Source organism: Lepus europaeus, chromosome 12 (assembly GCF_033115175.1).
Source record: "Lepus europaeus isolate LE1 chromosome 12, mLepTim1.pri, whole genome shotgun sequence".
Classification (NCBI taxonomy): Eukaryota; Metazoa; Chordata; class Mammalia; order Lagomorpha; family Leporidae; genus Lepus; species Lepus europaeus.
Window position 1 is genome coordinate 87,919,052 of NC_084838.1, and position 18,871 is coordinate 87,937,922.

The window sequence follows — 18,871 nt, forward strand, 5'->3', positions numbered from 1 at the left end:
TTATCAATTTTGACAGCTTTTTGGTAGAGTTTTTAGGTTTTTCCTTGTGCAACATCATGTCATCTGCGAATATGGATAATTTAACTTCCTCTTTGTCAATTTTGATGCCATTTTTTATTCTTCCTAATTGCTCCTGCTAAAACTTCAAGAAACTACCATCAAGAACTACATGTTAATAAACTCGAATACCTCAAAGACATGGATAAACTGCTGGATTCATTTAACCTATGAAGATTAAATCAATAATATAGATAATCTACACAGAACCATAACAAGCAGTGAAATTGAAGCAGTAATCAAAAGTCTTCCATCAAGGAAAAGTCCAGGATGGCTTTACTACTGAATTCTATATTAAAAGAAGTAACTCCAGTACTCTTCAAACTATTCCAAAATATCAAACAGAATGGAATTCATCAGAATTCTTTAAACGAGACCAGCATTACTTTGATACCCAAACCAGGGACACTATACAAAAAGAAAACTACAGACCTATATTTTTAATGGACATAGATGCAAAGATTCTCAACAAAATACTAGAAGATGAATTGAAAACCACATCAAAAAGATCACAATCATGATCAAGCACGATTTATCCAGAAATACAAAGGTGTTCAGCATTCTCAAATTAATAAATGTCATAAATCACATCAATAGAGTGAAGAAAACAAAACTTATGGTCATCTCTATAGGTGCAAATAAACTACTCAGTAAGATTCAACACCCCTTCATGATAAAAACCCTCCACAAATTAGGTTTAGAAGGAAATTGTAAAGGCTATATCACAGGCCAGCGCCATGACTCACTTGGCTTATCCTCCGCCTGTGGCGCCAGCACCCAGGGTTCTAGTCCCCGTTGGGGTGCTAGGTACTAGTCCCGGTTGCTCCTCTTCCAGTCCAGCTCTCTGCTGTGGCCCGGAAGGACAGTGAGGATGGCCCAAGTGCTTGGGCGCCTGCACCCGCGTGGGAGACCGGGAGGAAGTATCCGGCTCCTGGCTTCAGATCAGCGCAGCACCGGCCGTAGCGGCCATTAGGGGAATGAACCAATGGAAGGAAGACCTTTCTCACTGTCTATAACTCTCTCTGTCTCTCTCTCTCACTGTCTAACTCTGCCTGGCAAAAAATAAATAATAATAATAATAATAAAGGCTATATGACAAACCAGCAGTCAATATCATACTGAATGGGGAAAAACTAAAAATATTTCCCCTCAGATCTGGAACAGTACAAGGATGTCCATTTTCACCATGCTTATTCAGTATACTACTGAAGTTTTAGCAAGAGCAACTTTTTCTTGTTTTGGTTATGCTTCAAATTTTCTAAAGAATTTTGTGTACTTCAAAAATAACTCTGGGGAATGGCTTTGTGGCTAAGTGTGTTAAGCCTCTGCTTGCAACACCGGTGTCCTATTTGGGCACCAGTTCATGTTCTGGCTGCTCTACTTCTGAACCAATCCCCTGCTAATGGCATGGGAAAGCAACAGAAGATGGCCCAAGTCCTCAGGTCCACGCACCCATGTGGGAGACTCAAACGAACATCCTGGCTGCTGGATTCAGCCTGGTCTAGCTTTGGCTGATGCGGCCATCAGGAGAGTGAATCAGAAGATGGAAGAGCTCTCTGTGTGTCACTTCCTCTCTCTCTTTAACTCTGCCTTTCAAATAAATAAATAAATATTTTTAAAAAGGAATAACTCTAGAAATATTTTATGCTTATCTGCTATAAAAAGAATCATGTTCCTATTTCCTGAATTTAAACATAGGAAGGTATAGACTATGAGCACAAGCAGGCAGTTCACCTAACATTGTGAAAATATAGAAAATAAGTGAGGGTTAAAAAGGGGACTGCCATTCAACTTTGTCATAAGCTTGGTTTGTGGGATATTTTCGTGAGTCTGCTCAAATATGATTCTACTTGTCAAACAGCACTTAGATCTTGGCTGAAAGAATAAAACAGTTTCTTTCCTGGCTCTCTCGTTGGTCATATTCACTGGGCAAAATGTAAGAAAGCTTTCCACATCATTGCTTGTGGTCCAGAAAAACCAGAGGCAGCATCTTCTCCCAGAGGATCCAACAAAAGTGGTCTTCTTTGATCAGAAAAGTGAGCCAGACACTAAAATATGGTCACAGAAGAACTTAGGGCAGGGAGATACTCAAATCCTCCCAGAGTCTGGCATTCAATCCAGCACCTGAAAAGAAATTATTCAAATACAAAGGAATTACCATGTGAATGGTTTTTCTGCACAATTTCTGCATATGCTGCCTTGCATTTTTATCAAGACAGCAAGCATAAACCAGCGTGAGAAAGCAGGTGCCTTTTTCCCCCATATCTTTTGAACATCAGTATTTCCCAGCAGTTAACTGCATGTGATAATGGCCAGAGCACAGAAACGTTTTGATTTGGATCCAAACTCTTCCCCCAGAAGCGGCTTTTTGTTGTATATTTTAAGCTTGGAGCTTTTGATCCAGATTCATTATATGGCAGATCATTTAAATAAGAAGTGAGGAGGCTGATTGAGGGGGAATGTCCTAAGATGTTGAAGTCTCACAGAGTACTACTGCTCAGAGGGATTTCTTTCTTGGAGCCACATTCAGAACCCACCTACAGAGCTAAAGCCATTAATTATTAACCACATATTAAAAGTACAAGATATCAGGTTGACAGCGTATTGCGATGAGACTTCAAATTGTGATTTCCCATCCTAACGATGATAAGATAGAACTGAATGGCAAATTGCTATTGCTTTCATTTAAAAATCTGAAAGAGCTGTGCCCTGATCCCTCGTTACAGAGAGCTGCTATTCATTCAGCAGCAGTCCTAGCAGAAATAAACCCTGGGTCTGGTGTGGTGGCAGCCGAGATGTTAATTCACAAGACAGCAAGCAGAGGGAAGCTGCTAAGTGGCACAGTGGGTTAATGACACACTACAGTGCTTCACCATGGGAGACATATGGGTTGAATTCTGGCATTGTTCACAAGTGAAAATTGGTTTACCAATCTTAGCTTGGTCCCTGGTGGACAGCTATCCTTGTCCTAGACCTCCTCAGATGTTGTTCTAATTTTCTGCACAGGAGAGGCTCAAGTCTGCAAGAGCAGGAAGGTTACTTATAAGAGTGAAATTGGCTTAGCAGAGTTAGAGGAGGAAATGGGCCCAATATCCTCCATCTTTTAATCCCAGTAGCTGCCGGTATCTTATTTTCACAAGCGTGAAAATACACTCAGGGTAGCAAAAGAAAGGCAATAAGCAAGGCCAATTTCCTTTCTGCTAAAACTACATCCCCAAGGAGTTATGCAAGTTTAGCATTAATTTATGACAAAGGGGACACTTGTGTGAAACAGGCCTTGCTCTGAGCAGAGGATCATGGAACTATAAACTTAAAGTGTGAGCAGAATAGATTAGTCAAAAACATGTATTTCCAAGAACAGTAAGACAATGTACTTTGTATCTCTTCTTATTTTTTAAAGATTTATTTATGTGTGTATTTGAAAGTCAGAGAACAGTAAGACAATGTACTTTGTATCTCTTCTTATTTTTAAAAGATTTATTTATGTATTTGAAAGTCAGAGTTTCACAGAGAGAGGAGAGGCAGAGAGAAAGAGAGAGGTCTTCCATCTGAGGTTCACTCCCCAATTGGCTGCAATGGCTGGAGCTGCACCGATCTGAAGCCAGGAGCCAGGAGCTTCTTCCAGGTCTCCCACATGGGTGCAGGGGCCCAAGAACTTGGGCCATCCTCCACTGCCCTCCCGGGCCACAGCAGAGAGCTGGACTGGAAGAGGAGCAGCCGGGACTAGAACCGGGATGCTGACGCCACAGGCGGGGATTAACCTAGTGAGCCACCACGCCAGCCCCCTACAATTTATTTTAAAAGAATCTAAAATTGCACTTGAATTATATCATAATTTTAAAAGTATTAATGGAGTACTTTTTAAAAAGATTTATTTACTTTATTTGAAAGACAGAGTTACAGAGAGAGGTAGAAACAGAGAGAGAGAGAGAGATCTTCCATCTGCTGGTTCACTCCCCAGATGGCTGCAATGGCTGGAGCTGCACCGATCCAAAGCCAGAAGCCAGGAGCTTCTTCCAGGTCTCCCACATGGGTGCAGGGACCCAAGAACTTGGGCCATCTTCCACTGCTTTCCCATCTTCCACTGCTTTCCCAGGCCATAGCAGAAAGCTGGATCAGAAGAAGAGCAGCTGAGACTAGAACCGACACCCATATGAGATGCCGGCGCTTCAGGCCAGGGCTTTAACTCACTGCGCCACAGCGCCAGCCCCATTGGAGTATTTTAAAATCAGAATACACCCTCACTACTTTTAAAATCTATCATTATCAGCTTAATTGTAGGAAATTAAAAGATTCTGCCTTATGTTTCATCTAAATTTTATGAAAGTTTAAATATCTTATTAGAATTGGGGAGGATAATCTGTAAGAAAAAAGCAAGTTGGAATTATTTTATGGTGAGCGTTCATTCAAACACACCTATTAATCTAATCCTATGTATAAGGCAGAAAGCTAAGGATTTTAAAATATAAAAATAAATATACAAAGTCAAGAAAGAAATACATACATTTGCAAATACATGTGACACAACACCGCCCCCAAGTTCTTTTTCTTAACCTTTTTCTTAATCTTAAAGGGGCTCTAGAGAAAGATACATGAAGAATTCATAACCATTTAAAGTTAAGCAAGAAATTTCAAGGCAAAGCTCTGGCTGCTTTATAATTCCTAATGAGGAACAGTTAATAATTGTTTGGGGAAGAAGAGACCACGGTGGACCAGAGGTACCAATGACAGCTGTACAGGAAAGGAATAAATATGGATTTGATTTGAATTGGACAGGAGGGCAGAGCAATCAGAAAAGGGGATGCGCTGAATGTTAAGAACAGGATTTTGAAAGTTTATTTGGAAACCTGCTGGGGCACAGGAAGGGAAGCATGAATTAGAGGACAAACAGGTCATAAATGAATGAGCCTTATCAGAAGAGGGTATGGCTGATATTAGCTTCAGGAAGCTTACTTTGTGTTTGGGAAAGATGAGTGGACTGAATGAATCTATCATCTTTAGTGATCATGACTCCGTTTTTTCAAATAACTCCGTATTTGCACTTCTGTCCTATTTTCCACTTGAATAGGATGTTTATAAATTGCTCATCTTCTATTTAACTCTTCTACCAAAATATTTGGCTATTGAATGTAAACTTCTAATTCTAAAGATGAACCATTCTCAAAACAGTTAAAAGCACCCTTGACAAAGGAAAAATAATTGACTGAAGGCAGAATTAATGAGTGTATTAGATATCCTCAGAAAAAAATAATGATAATGGAGATTAAAAATATCAGGGGGCCAGTGCCGTGGCTCACTTGGTTAATCCTCCGCCTACGGTGCTGGCATCCCACATGGGCACCGGTTCTAGTCCCGGTTGCTCCTCTTCCAGTCCAGCTCTTTGCTGTGGCCCGGGAAGGCAGTGGAGGATGGCCCAAGTGCTTGGGCCCTGCACGCACATGGGAGAACCAGGTAGAAGCACATAGCTCCTGGCTTCAGGTTGGCGCAGCGCGCCGGCCATAGCAGCCATTTTGGGGGGTGAACCAATGGAAGGAAGACCTTTCTCTCTGTCTCTCTCTTCCTCTCTCACTGTCTGTAACACTACCTGTCCAAAAAAAAAAAAAAAAAAATACCAGAGGAGCCTGAAATGCACAAAGACTATTACAGGGTTTTACTTTTCATTTTTTTCTTTGTTATTTAAAAATATTTTATAGGTGTTTGTTTTTAATTTTCATTAAATGTGACATCCTACCTTCTCTCTTGTTTGTTCTTCCTACTTTTTAAATCTTTCACTTCATTTACCTCCCAGTGCTTCAGTTTCTATTATTGGATACTTTTGTAGTTTTCTGAATTAGGGGAAAAAAACATAATGTAATCCATTTATGTAATTTCTTCTTATTTCCTATTTGAGTTCTTTATAGATAAAGTTATTAATTAAATTTATCTCTATTTTATTTGCAAATTTTTTTCATGTTTATTCTCAGTGATTGTTTTTTTCCTATGGGAGCTTAAAATTAAGTGAATATCTCTCTTAAAGGGAAGACTCATATTTAAGGTGAAACAGTTGTTTTCTAAAATCCCAGATACATTCTATAAATGCACAAATGTTGTGCCATGTATTCTTTTGATAAGAACATAAGTACTGGGGCCAGTGCTGTGGTGTAGCAGGCTAAGCCTCTGTCTGTGGTGCCGGCATTCCTTATGGGCGCTATTTCTAGTCCTGGCTGCTATTCTTTTGATCTCACTCTCTGCTATGCCCTGGGAAAACAGTGGAAGATAGCCCAAGACTTTGGCTCCTGCACCTGCGTAGGAGACCTGGAAGAAGTTCCCAGCTCCTGGCTTTGGATCAACTCAGTTCCTGCTGTTGAAACCGTTTGGATAGTGAACCAGCAGATAGAACACATTTCTCTCTGCCTCTCCCTCTCTCTGTGTATAACTATACAGCTCAAATAAATAAATAAATAAATATTTTTTAAAAAAAGAACATGAGTATTATAAGAAGAGATACAGGGGCTGGTGCTGTGGTGCAGTGGGTTAATGCCCTGGCCTGAAGTGCCGGCATCCCATATAGGTGCCGGTTCAAGACCCGGCAGCTCCTCTTCTGATACAACTCTCTGCTATGGCCTGGGAAAGCAGTGGAGGATGGCCCAAGTCCTCGGACCCCTGCACCCATGTGGGAGACCTGGAGGAAGCACTGGCTCCTGGCTTCGGATCGGCACAGAGCTGGCCTTAGCAGCCTTTGGGGAGTGAACCAGTGGAAGGAAGACCTTTCTCTCTGTTTCTCTCTCACTGTCTATAACTCTACCTGTCAAATAAATAAATATATAAATAAATAAATTGTAACAAATTTGAAATTTCTAAAAACACTTCAAGAACTTTCCTATCCAGGCATAAGACAATTGCAGTTTCTATTTAATTTTAGGAAAAGTAGCAAGTACAATTATAAATATATATGCATTAATATTTATACTTAGACTGACAATTTGTCCTAAATATCTACAAAAGTTAGATGATCTGCTACATTGAAACTTAAAAAATCATTGTGGGACTGTGGTCAGAAATAAGACAATTACCCAAAGAAGGGTGATTTTTCTGGAATAATACAATAGCAGAAATAGCAGAAGGAAGAAACTACAGGGGGATAGAACCCCCAGATGCACAATATGTCCTGAGAGAGTTCCCATAAGCACAACAGCATGGCGGAAGATGGTAAACAGTGGTAGGCTGAGCCAAAGGCAACACACAATTCTGTCTGTGGATAGGCACCTGATCTGGTTGGGTCTCTTCATTTAAGAATCTGTCCCCATTAACAACATAATCTCAGGCTACAAAATTTCTGCAAAACAAAGAAAAATAAATATTACTCATAAATGATTTTGTAAAGCCCACGTGGGTGCTGCAGTTAGACCACAAGTGACTGAAATTTCATCTCCTCAGCTCTTAGAGTCATCAGGCAGAGCCTGGGATAGCTGGAAGACATAGAGCAGTCCAATCAATTAGCTCCTTTGGCAAAAGTGTTACTCTATGCCACATAGGTGGAGAATGATACATAAAAAGACAAAAATCATTTACCATCGTTCATTGTATCCATATGAACACAACCATGAACAAGAAGCTGAATACTGGTAAGTTTTTAGTATCTACATTTGTTTAGATTATCCTGAGTGCAAATATTTTGCATAAAATCTTCTGATTCGAGATGTATTATCATTATTTATAGTAATAACTGTATCAGTTTCCTATACTCCAATTTGCTCTCCCTTTCAGAAATGATGCCATAAGAGTCAATAAGTAGCCTGTTATATGTGAGGGGTCTTCAAAAGAGTCCATGGAAAGATCTGCATTATGAAAAAATCATGTATGAATTAAAAAAAATCTTTGAACCAAAATAAACTTTTTCTTTATTTCATTTTCTATTTATTTTTTGAAGTTCCCTCATACATTCTGTCTGCCTGACACCCTTCTCTCCTGATAGAAGAGAACAAAGAAAACAAAGAGAACAAATGTGAACTCATTCTCCTTGGATAAGAAGATTCTTGAGTTCTATTTGGAGTGCATATAAATATCTAATGAAGAATAAGATATGTATCTCCTCTTTAAAATACTCTGTAAAGTAACTTAAGAATTGCATGCCCTTTGAGAATGTATGCAGATATGTTAATCAAAAACAAAAACAAAAGGACATCATCACGTAAAATTTGGAGGACTGATAAGAATTTCATATGTACATGATAAATTAAGGTTTTCTTACATCCCATAACCTAAAATAAAAATAAAATCCTGTTCTAGATGCAGATTGGCACAAGCACAATTTTGTTATGGATAAATGGAATATCTAAGGGGCAACAAGCCATAGCTAGTGTTTTCAGGGTGGTTACAATGTTTCAAGGCTTTGGGAAATGAAGAACAGGCTGCTAGATTTCAGAAAACTGGCCTAGATGCACATTCAGGCATCTAAATAGATAATGACAAGACAAAGAGGAAGTGCTAGGAATGGGGAAAATAAAGGAAGCAGCAATCTCAGTGTGGGTTTGGAAACTGTCTCAGATTGCAGGTCCTGTAAGGATGACTTAGAGTGAGTCATAGAAACACTAGGAAAGAATGTTCCAACAGGGAACAGAAGCGAGTGGTTTGGTGAGAGAGGGTTCTTCTCACAAAGGAAAATAGAACTCTGTAGATGAGAAAAGGTATGGTATTCTCCAATGTGAAATAAATTAACTGTGAATTACAGCATTTAATCAAGACAGGTTTAAAATATAAAGCTGGAGTATAAGTATAACCAGGATCCTCCAATGAATATATGATAAGGTAGAAATATATATTTTATTCTCATAACAAGAACAGTTTTTTGAAGGATTTTAAACTAGAAGAGTAATCTATGAGAAACTTTCCTTTAGTCCTTCTGTGGTTCAAATTCTAAATCTACAATTTGACATTAGGCACAATAATATATTTCTTATATGTCTCAGGTCCCTTATTTATAGGATGGAGATAATACTTAAACCATCACATTATTATGAAGATCAATGAAGAATCTTTGAAAAGTGTTGGACACATAGAAGTTATTATTGTTATTATTATAATTGTTGTTATTAAGAGTTTGAAAAAAGAGGAATAGCATGATCATTTTTATAATTTTTCTGGCTGCCTATAGAAGTACATGCAGAGGTGCAAAACTGGAGGTGGAAAGAATGGTTAAGAAGCTGTTATACAACAATCAAGAGAAGAAATGAAGATCCCCACGTGTATAGAGTAGCTATGTTATATATATATTATATATACATAAATAGGCTGTATTTAGAACAAAGAACCTGCAGATAGAAGTTAAATGAATATGAGGGTTGAGTGATGACATCCTGTTCTTCTCTATGTCATTGAAAAATCATAATTAAACATTTGATAATATTCTCAATTGTTTCTGATTTATTGTTTCACTGGTTGATTGATTTTATCATTTCCCATTAGACCCATGAAGTATTTTTTTGTCATTAAATTAGTAGTGCCTAACAATGCATGAAAAATAGTATACATTTTCTAAATATCTTGACAGATTAGTTCAGCACTGGGCATATAAATGTGCGTATAATTTTGAAGATTAATTTAAATTGTTGGAAGGAATGTAATTTCCAAAGAGATAGTATAAGATTACTTCCAAAACTTCATGGAAAATTGAACGAATGAATAAATTTCTTTTGGTGCAAAACTTTTTGAAATCTATGTAGTTTTTTTTTTCAAAATGTGTTTTTTCCATAAACTTTTTGAAGGTTCTTTTTATGCAGGGGTTAGAGAGCAGGGCTGCAGAAGAACATGAACAAGGAAAGGAAATAGAGAGAGAATGGTTGAGTATGGGAAGAAAAATTAAGAATTTATGTTATCAAAAAAGGTGAAAATAGCATTTTATGAAGTACTAGCAATATAGCATATTCTTTTCAGCAATTCAACAGTAGCAAATGCTATTAAGAGGTCATGTGTAATAAATATTAATATACTAACTGCAGAAGTTCTTGTAAAGTGGCTTGAAGTACAGGTTGGGTTGGAGCTCTTTGAGAAATTATATGGTATTGAAGTAGTGACAAGATCTCATTTTTTGCAGAAGTTATTTAGCTGTTAAAGAACAGGCAGAAATTGGCACAAAACTGGAGAGAGATACTGTGTTGTGCAGATATATTAGAAGTTGCCTCAATGTTTTTGACATGATAATTAACAGAATAAGGGTCCAGAGGAGATCAGGACTGGAGTTAGCATATGGAGAAATAATCACTGGGCAGGAGGAGGAATCCTTCACTGTAACAGGAGAGAAAAAGGAAATGATATGTCTTCAGATTCAGGGACAGACTTCTCAATTTAGATTCAGAAGACTATGAGATTAATGCTTCTACATCCTGCAGTATTAGGTATTTACCAGATTTGATTAAAATGTTTCATTAATGCAATAAAAAATTATTTGTCAAGTTATTTCATCCCCAGAGAAGGAATTCACTTGTGAGTGGCCTCTCTAAATATACTTTGTCACTTTACTTAATGATTATTTGCATCATAAAGATTTCTAGATATTACTATTTGTGATGATCTAAATTTACTTCAACTTGCTTCAAGTTCACAAAATGTGTCTAATCTACTTTATAACCCCCTGAAGACCAGAATATAAAGATAATACCATAGATTTACATTGTTCTGAAACTGATCATTGCAGCATATAGATTTGCCAAATTTCCTAGTTACAGCTAAATCTACTGTGTTTTATCATTTGTGTTTTTATCTCCCAAGGCAATTGTTGCAAGCCAGCATCTTCATTTAGTCTTGCTAACAATTAAGGTGTTACATATAAAGACAAGGACCAGAGTGTGGTATAGCAATACGGTTTCAGGTTCACAGAAGCAAATATGTCCTGAAAGACAACATGGCAACTTCAGAACATTTACATGCACCTTTTGTACAGACAACCGGTTACAAGTATTCAAAAATATATGTCTTCAATTTGAACAACAGTATGATAAATAGAATAATTCTTTGATATCTAATGCTCACCAAATTTTTTAAACACATACTTTAAACACGGTACACAATTGCTACTTAAGGTATATTAACTATGAAAGGGGGAGGCAGCTTATGATATAAAATGTAAATTTTTTGTTCATGTGTCATCTATTAACCATAATTGATGATGTTAATGAGTCAGTTTATTGGAACAAATAATCATAATTCTTGAGAAGTCTTCCTCATCTTTTCCTTTGTCCTGCTATATAAGTTTATAAATGTAATTTCTTGGGCACTTTTTAAAATTTTTGAGATAACTTTTTTTGTTATTTTGGTTTCCAAAGTTTATTAAAAATCAAAGAATAGAAAAACTTTACATAAAAATATGTCTATTTTAGCTTCCACATTGTCCACACACAAAAAAAATCGAAACATAATATCTGTTTGTTAAACCTGTAGCATGACCACAGTGGCAGCCAGGCCAATTCATCTGGTTCACCATGATGGACACGAACATGGAACCGGTGTCTATGAACAGAGCTTTAAAATGAGAGTATTGTAGGCATGGAAAGCCAAGATACCATGGAAAAGAAAAAAAGAAGAAGACCTAAATGAAAGATCTCTGTGAGTGAGATCCCAGTGGAAAGAACGGGGCCATCAAAGAAGGAGGTACCTTTCTCTGAAGGGAGGAGAGAACTTCCACTTTGACTATGATCCTATCTGAATAAGACCAAAGTCAGCGAACTCTAAAGGCTTCCATAGCCCTGGGAACTCATGACTAGAGCCTAGGGAGATTACTGACGCCATGAACAGGAGTGTCAAATTGTTAAGTCAGCAACAGGAGTCACTGTGTACTTACATCCCATGTGGGATATGTCCTTAATGTGTTGTCTAATGTGCAGTGATGCTATAACTAGTACTGAAACAGTATTTTTACACTTTGTGTCTCTGTGTGGGTGCAAACTGATGAAATCTTTACTAATTATATACTGAATCGATTGTCTGTATATAAAGAGAATTGGAAATGAAAAAAAAAAAACTGGTGTTAAATTGGAAATGGCATAGAAAATTAATTAATTTTTTTTAAAAATATTATGTAGGATCTCTGTCTTTAATGTGCTGTACACTGTTATTTAATGCTATAACTAGTACTCCAACTGTATTTTTTTCATTTCGTGTTGCTATATGGGGGCAAACTGTTGAAATCTTTACCTAATCTATACTAAACTGATCTTCTGTATATAAAGAGAATTGAAAATGAATCATGATGTGAATGGAAGGGGAGAGGGAATGGGAAAGGGGAGGGTTGCAGGTGGGAGGGAAGTTATGGGAGGGGGAAAGCCATTGTAACCCATAAGCTGTACTTTGGAAATTTATATTCATTAAATAAAAGTTTAATAAATGAAAAAAAAAATGTGCACCCCAGGGGACACTCGCTGCTGTCCCCACAGTGGTTTCCTTAATGTGGGTTACAGTCAATATTGTTAACGTGTAGATTAGTACAGGCCTACGGGTCAGTTTTTATAAATATTCCTTATCAATAGGTTCACAATTTAATTTTTTTTAATATTTTGGATAACTCTCGATCACCAAGAACTGCAGGCACAGTGTGCTACTCTGCTGGCCACCACCAGGAAACCGGCAGGGCAGGCGGCAGCTGCCAGGAAGGCCAGGCCTGCTTCCAAGGCGGGGCAGACACCTTAAAGCTTCCTCGCTGGGTGTCCATCACTCGGCAGTGCGGGACCCCCGCTGCACACGGCAAGCAGCTGGCCCCGCATCTCGACGTCTCCACGCGTGGACATCACAGGCCGGCCTCTCTGTAGTGTTTAGCGGGGCCGGGCGGCCCACAGAACACGACCCACTCCCAGGACAACTGTGGTGTTGTGGAAACTCAGGGTTAGGCAGGACGGAGCTCCTCGTGTTCCCAACAAGGTAGCGAGGAGAGTGGTGGCTGTGGCGGAACACACTTGCATAGTGTACCTGCACGCGTCCGGCGGCGTGGGCGCCAGTGGCGACACTTCCCGCAGCGCGCCGAGCAGCCGGAGGGAGCACTTCTCATGGATTAGCTCTTAACAAAACGAAGGCATATGCTACACAGAATCCTCAACGGAATCAACATGACTCCTTTCTCCACTTCCTAAAACTGGGTACCATTGTCTGCGCTGACGCTCAGCACCCCCGTCATCACAGGCTGTTCCCAACATTCACTCGAGCGTGTCCGAGGCCACGTGCTTTCAGATCTCATTCCCTGACACCTTTCCTCCCCTTAGAAAGTTATGCTTCTGGCACTTTAAATGCTGGATTTGCTGTCAAGTTTAAAAGAACAAAATCTAAATGTTAAAACTCGCGGTCAGGGCAGGGCCACAGCTGGGGCCCGCGGCAGGGCCTGGGGCTGAAGCCCCCAGGAGCCACCAGGCAGTCAGCTCCTTCACTCACCTCTGACCAAAAAGCAAAGAAGGAAAACTAAAGCCCCCCAGCCCCTCGGCACGGTGCTCATGACGACGCCCATCCAACAACAGCCGACACGATGAACCCAACTTAGAAAATACAACTCGGGAAAGGATCTGAGCTTGTTTAAAAAAAAAAAAAAAAAAAAAGTCCCTCCTCCCTGAAATATAACTTATGTGAAAATACGAAATTAAATTAAAAAATATCTGAGTTATTGCACAAATCATAAGTTGTCAATATGTACACAGAAAAACAGTTCTGGAGCTTCAAACCAAACACGAGGGCAGTGAAGACGGTGACCTCCTAACCCTGCCGGTGGACAAGACACGGCGCTTCGACCCACGTGAGATGAAGACACCAAACCACACGGGGCCAGGTTGGCTGCCCCAGCGGGAGCCTGCCTGCTCCAGAACCCGGGGGCGGCAGCACCGATGCCCGCACTTTGTAAGGCCTCACAGATGAGCACACGTTGTTCTTGGGAACCGACGCGACCGCCACAGACAGACATGCAGAGTGACTGGTGCCGGCCCAGCTCACGGGCCGGGCACTGGTCTCAGTCCGCGTGGTGCCGAGGTGCTGGGCAGCCTGGGCTGGGGGTGTGCAGCGGAGCCACTATCTGCTGAGGCTCACGGGCAGGCTGTCCCGCGTGTGCGTGTGTTTTTTTCTCCTCCAGCCGGTGCGGTTATACTGGTGGTGCCCCCGGTTGCCCACCGGGGGCCGCACACCTCTGCTGCCCACAGAGCTGTAGCCACCGCCTTGCGTGTGGCTATGAGAGCCTTTCATGGAGAGCTTCATGCCATTGTGCTTATGGTACAGATGCGGGCTGGACAACGGGGTGGGGGATGCCGAGGGGATGGCCGGGGAAGACGAGTGGTGGACGCCCTTCAGCGTGGCAGTCCCTTCGATGCCAGCTTGCCTGCAAGGAACAGCGGCCACCCCAAGAGTCGGCGGAGGGATGGTGAACCTGGTCTGATTGTTGGTGGTCAAGATCAGTGTTCTGGAAGGCGTGGACTGAGGTTTGCCACTGGGCATCGGCAGGGCAGCAGGTAAGCTGGCCATCAGAGGGACCGGTGCTTGTAGACTGAATTGGTAAACACTGCGTGTGGTACAGGGTGGCGTGTCTGAATCAGTGTCACTCCCCGAGAGCGACGACACAGAGGACACGGAGGAACCGGAGGAGAGGAGCTGGGGGCTGCAGAGGGACACGGTCAGGCGCTGGCTGCAGGGCGACCCCGGCTCTTGGTTCTGGGCAGCCTCCCCACTGCACAGGGTTATTCGCTCTTTTATCTTAATCCTGTTGTCAGGGTCTGGCGATGTGTGGGCTCTGCTGCCCCACTTCTCCTTGATCCACCTGCGGTAGTCGATCACTTCCTGAGTGACTTAGATGATCCTTCCTAAAGTACTTTCGGAATCTCGGTTGGGGTAGGACCTCGCAAGCGGCGACACGGCGTGACTCAGCACGATGTAGGCCTAGTCGAACACCTGCTTCACCTGCGTGGCCCGTATGAGCTCCAGCCAACGTCGTTTCCAGGCAGCAGGGGGTCCTCAATGCACAGCATCGACGGTCTGTACCCGCTGGTCATGGCTTTCATGATCTCTTCTTTGGCGATACAGGCACCTCCTTTTATCCTAATACCAGTTTTCAAATAATTAAAATTTCTTCCGTAGAGTTCAAAAAATTCTACAAGTAGCATCCCCAGGTTTTCGTCAGCTCTCCGGCGTCAATTCGCGGGTGCAGCTGGAGGAAGCTAATGGCCATCAAGATGAGGCTGTAGGAGCTGATCCCACCTGTAAAAACTTCATTCAGGTCCCTCTGCAGCAGGAACTGTTTCAATACTAAAATCAAGTAAGGCAGCAACGAATATTTCTTCATGTAGCTCTTGATGAACTCTGCTGCCCGGACGCCAGTCTCCGTGTTAAAGCTGATGTCCACTTTGACTTCGGTCTCCTGATCCGTGAGTTTTATTATTGGTACCGTGGCTTTGTCAAGGACTTTGATGGAACACGGCTCAGCCACGTTGTGCTTCCGCAAGGCCTGCTCCAGCAGCTGCAAAGGAGGACGCTCCCACTTTCCAAACACCACCAGATCTATGTCACTCGTTGGAAGATAAAGACCTGTGCTGAAGCTGCCAAGTATCTGCACCTCAGCCGTCGGCCAGAGATCCTTCACCACAGTTTCGATCCGTTTCACCACCTCCCTTCTCATGATTGCTTCTTCAGGACAAGGGGACATGAAGTTGTAAAAGTCAATGATTTCCTCATGAAGTCCCTGGATGCCCGGGCTGTACGCGCGGCTCTTCCACTGCGTGCCGGGCCGCGGTGCCTGCGCCCCGGTGCCGCCCCCTCCGCTCAGCGCCGGACAGCAGGTAGTTGAGGCCTTAGGTGCTGGCCTTGACATATATACATTTTTAATTTACATTACAGTAAAGGGCTTAATGTTCTACTAAAATAAAGAGTTTAACAAATAAAAAGTAAAAAGACCATGGTACAGCAGGAATATACACAAGGACTATAAGTAATGATCAAAAAAAAAAAAAGTGGCAATTTCACTCATATATTGTAAATTTTAAGATAGTTACAGGTCATTAAAACCATGCAGTATATCATCTTTAACAATTTGATAAAATTTAAAACAAAGTTTGATGAAACACTATTTTTGTAGCAAAATTCTTTTTTAAATACATGAACAAATTATATAACTGAAAGTATTTCTGCACTAATAGAATTTTGCTTCCTATGAAAATATTAAAAAGTAAATACAAAAATTAAGAAAACCAATCTCCGTGTTTCAAAGCAACAGATTTGTGATAATTAAAATGATATATGATGAGTCATATATTAGATCCTAAATCAGAGTGTATCTGGTCATCTTTGTGTTTTTTCTCTTCTTATTTTTTTAAGATTTATTTTTATTTATTTCAAAGGCAGAGTTACAGAGGGAAATAGAGACAGAGAGAGGTCTTCCTTCTGGTTCACTCCCCAAATGGACACAAAGATGGGGCTGGGCCATGCTGAAGCTAGGAGTTTCTTCTGGATCTCCAACATGGGTGTAAGGACCCAAACACTTGGGCCATCCTCTGTTGCGTTCCCAGGGGCATTAGACAGGAGCTGGATTGCAAGTGGAATAGCTAGAACTTGAATCGGCACCCATTTGGGATGCTAGCGTTGCAGACTCAGGCTTTAACCTGCTGTGCCACAGAGCCAGCCCCTATTTAATCTCTTGCTACATTACTAGACATATTAGTCTGTGCTTAATAGATGCTTATTAGAGCATATTAATTTTGGACATTTCAGGTAAATCTATGAGATAAGTAAATGAAAACATTTTGAGTCAATTGCTTCATTGTTACATATCATGTCTTAATAGCAGGTACAGCTGTGAAGAACTCTAGATCATTGCAGACATTGGTCCAGAGCATTCTTTCCTTGAAGAGGTGATGAGGTTAAAAGACGGCATCACACTGTGGTGCAGTCATGATCCTTGAATGAAGGGATGGTACAGAGTGAAGATAAATAGCTTACAAAATGGGTGGTTACATAATTTCCAAAAAATATTTTGAGACAATGCTATTTAAAATTGAAGGAAATTAAGATCTCTGAAAATTCTTCTGATTTGTTCTTCAGAGACAGGAGAACACAGTAGAGAATTTATTATCCCAGAATTCCAGAGAATTTTTTTTCTATTATGACTGGGATGACAGTAAGTGTATAGTAGATACTGTTAGGATTTCCCTTATCCAACTTTATGAAAAGGCTGTACTACTTACAGTATGAAGTACACAATGCCAAAAAATAGGGCACTATTTTGAAATATAGTCTTCACATTAACTTTGTTTTTGTTTTTTTGTTTGTTTTGCAGCTTTCCAATTACAAACTTCATGCACTTTATAATTACAACTTTAGGAACATGGTGATTCTTCCTACTGTGCCCCCTCTGCCACCTATATACCCAACCCCTCTCCCTCCTCCATCTCTTATTCCCACTCTTATTTTTTACTGAGATCTATTTTCAACTGATGTTTTCACATATGTTTAACTCTATGTTAAGTAAAGAGTTCAACAACTAGTATAAAAAAAGAAACTGTTGCTCTCAACTGTCAACAAAAGGGCTGTTTAAGTCATTGCTTCTCAAAGTGTCAATTTCAGTTCTACAGATTGCCTTTTAGGTGCTCGATTAGTTATCACAGATCAGGGAAAGCATGTGGTATTTACCTCTTTGGGACTAGCTTATTTCACTAAGTATCATTTTTTCCAGATTCATCCATTTTTTTGTAAATGAGCAGATTGTTTTTTACTGCTGTGTAGTATTCCATAGTGTACATATCCCATAACTTCTTTATCCACTCTTAAGTTGATGGGCATTTGTTTTTTTGACTCCCTGCCTTAGCTATTGTGAGTCCAGCTGCAATAAACACAGGGGTGCAGATAACTCTTTCACATGCTGATTTCATTTCCCTTGGGTAAATTCCCAGGAGTGGGATGGCTGAGTCATATCTTAAGTCTCCATTCAGATTTCTAAGTTATCTCCATACTGTTTTCCAGAGTGGTCTCACCTCTTTCCAAAGCTGGTGTGGTCTCATCTCTTTCCAAAGCTCTAGGCTGCTGGGGTCCTGATTTTTGCATTTCCACACCCTCCATGTAGGTCCCCTGTGTCCCTCTAGTTTGTGTAGAGTTTCCTCTTCCGTTTTCTCCCTAACTCTTCTCTGAGACTACACTCTGTCCACTTTTTTTTAACTATCTTCTCCTAGACTAGAGCAATAAGCTCCCTCCCTACTCCACCATCTTAATCCAATCCCCACAACTTTAATACAAAAAAATTGAGATTGCTATTGACAAAATTCCCGAAGTGTGTGAGATGTTCTTATCAAATTTAAAGCTCACTCTGGTATTCAAAAAGAATCCTTAGCTGAAAAAAAAAAATGCTAGACTTTCAAGAGTCAGTCCAAAAGGTAGTTGAGGAAGAGAGAAAGAAGAACCTACTTATAGGTATGTCTCCCCTACTCTTATGAACCTCTCTTTGCTGGTTTCTCTGCTGCAGAAAAATATGCAATGGAATTTTTATTAATTTATTTATTTACCATAAAGATCATGATTTACTGTTGCTCTTTCAGAGACAATGTCACAGATCATTATTGTTGGATGAACCTCTTTGTTCTTCTGTCTAAAAACAATGTCACATTCATCAAAAGACAGAGGAAAAAAACAACATTACTGATTCAACTACAGTAGCTATTTCTATGGAAGAATTAAAATAGCATAATTTCAGCAATTTTCTTTTTTATACTAATACCATAGTTCGTCATTTTATACATTGAGGCACTTTAGAAACTCTCAAATGCTTTTAATTCTATCACTTACTACTTGGCAATTACTATTTCATCTTCAGTCTTTATGCTCTTAAGAATTTGAA

The 18,871-nt window shown here is 40.3% G+C and overlaps 1 pseudogene; it reads right to left on the reverse strand.

Moving 5' to 3' along the window:
• Positions 1 to 14,073: 14,073 nt before the first annotated feature.
• LOC133771342 (terminal nucleotidyltransferase 4A-like) lies at positions 14,074 to 15,754 on the reverse strand (annotated as a pseudogene).
• Between the last annotated feature and the right edge of the window lie 3,117 nt (positions 15,755 to 18,871).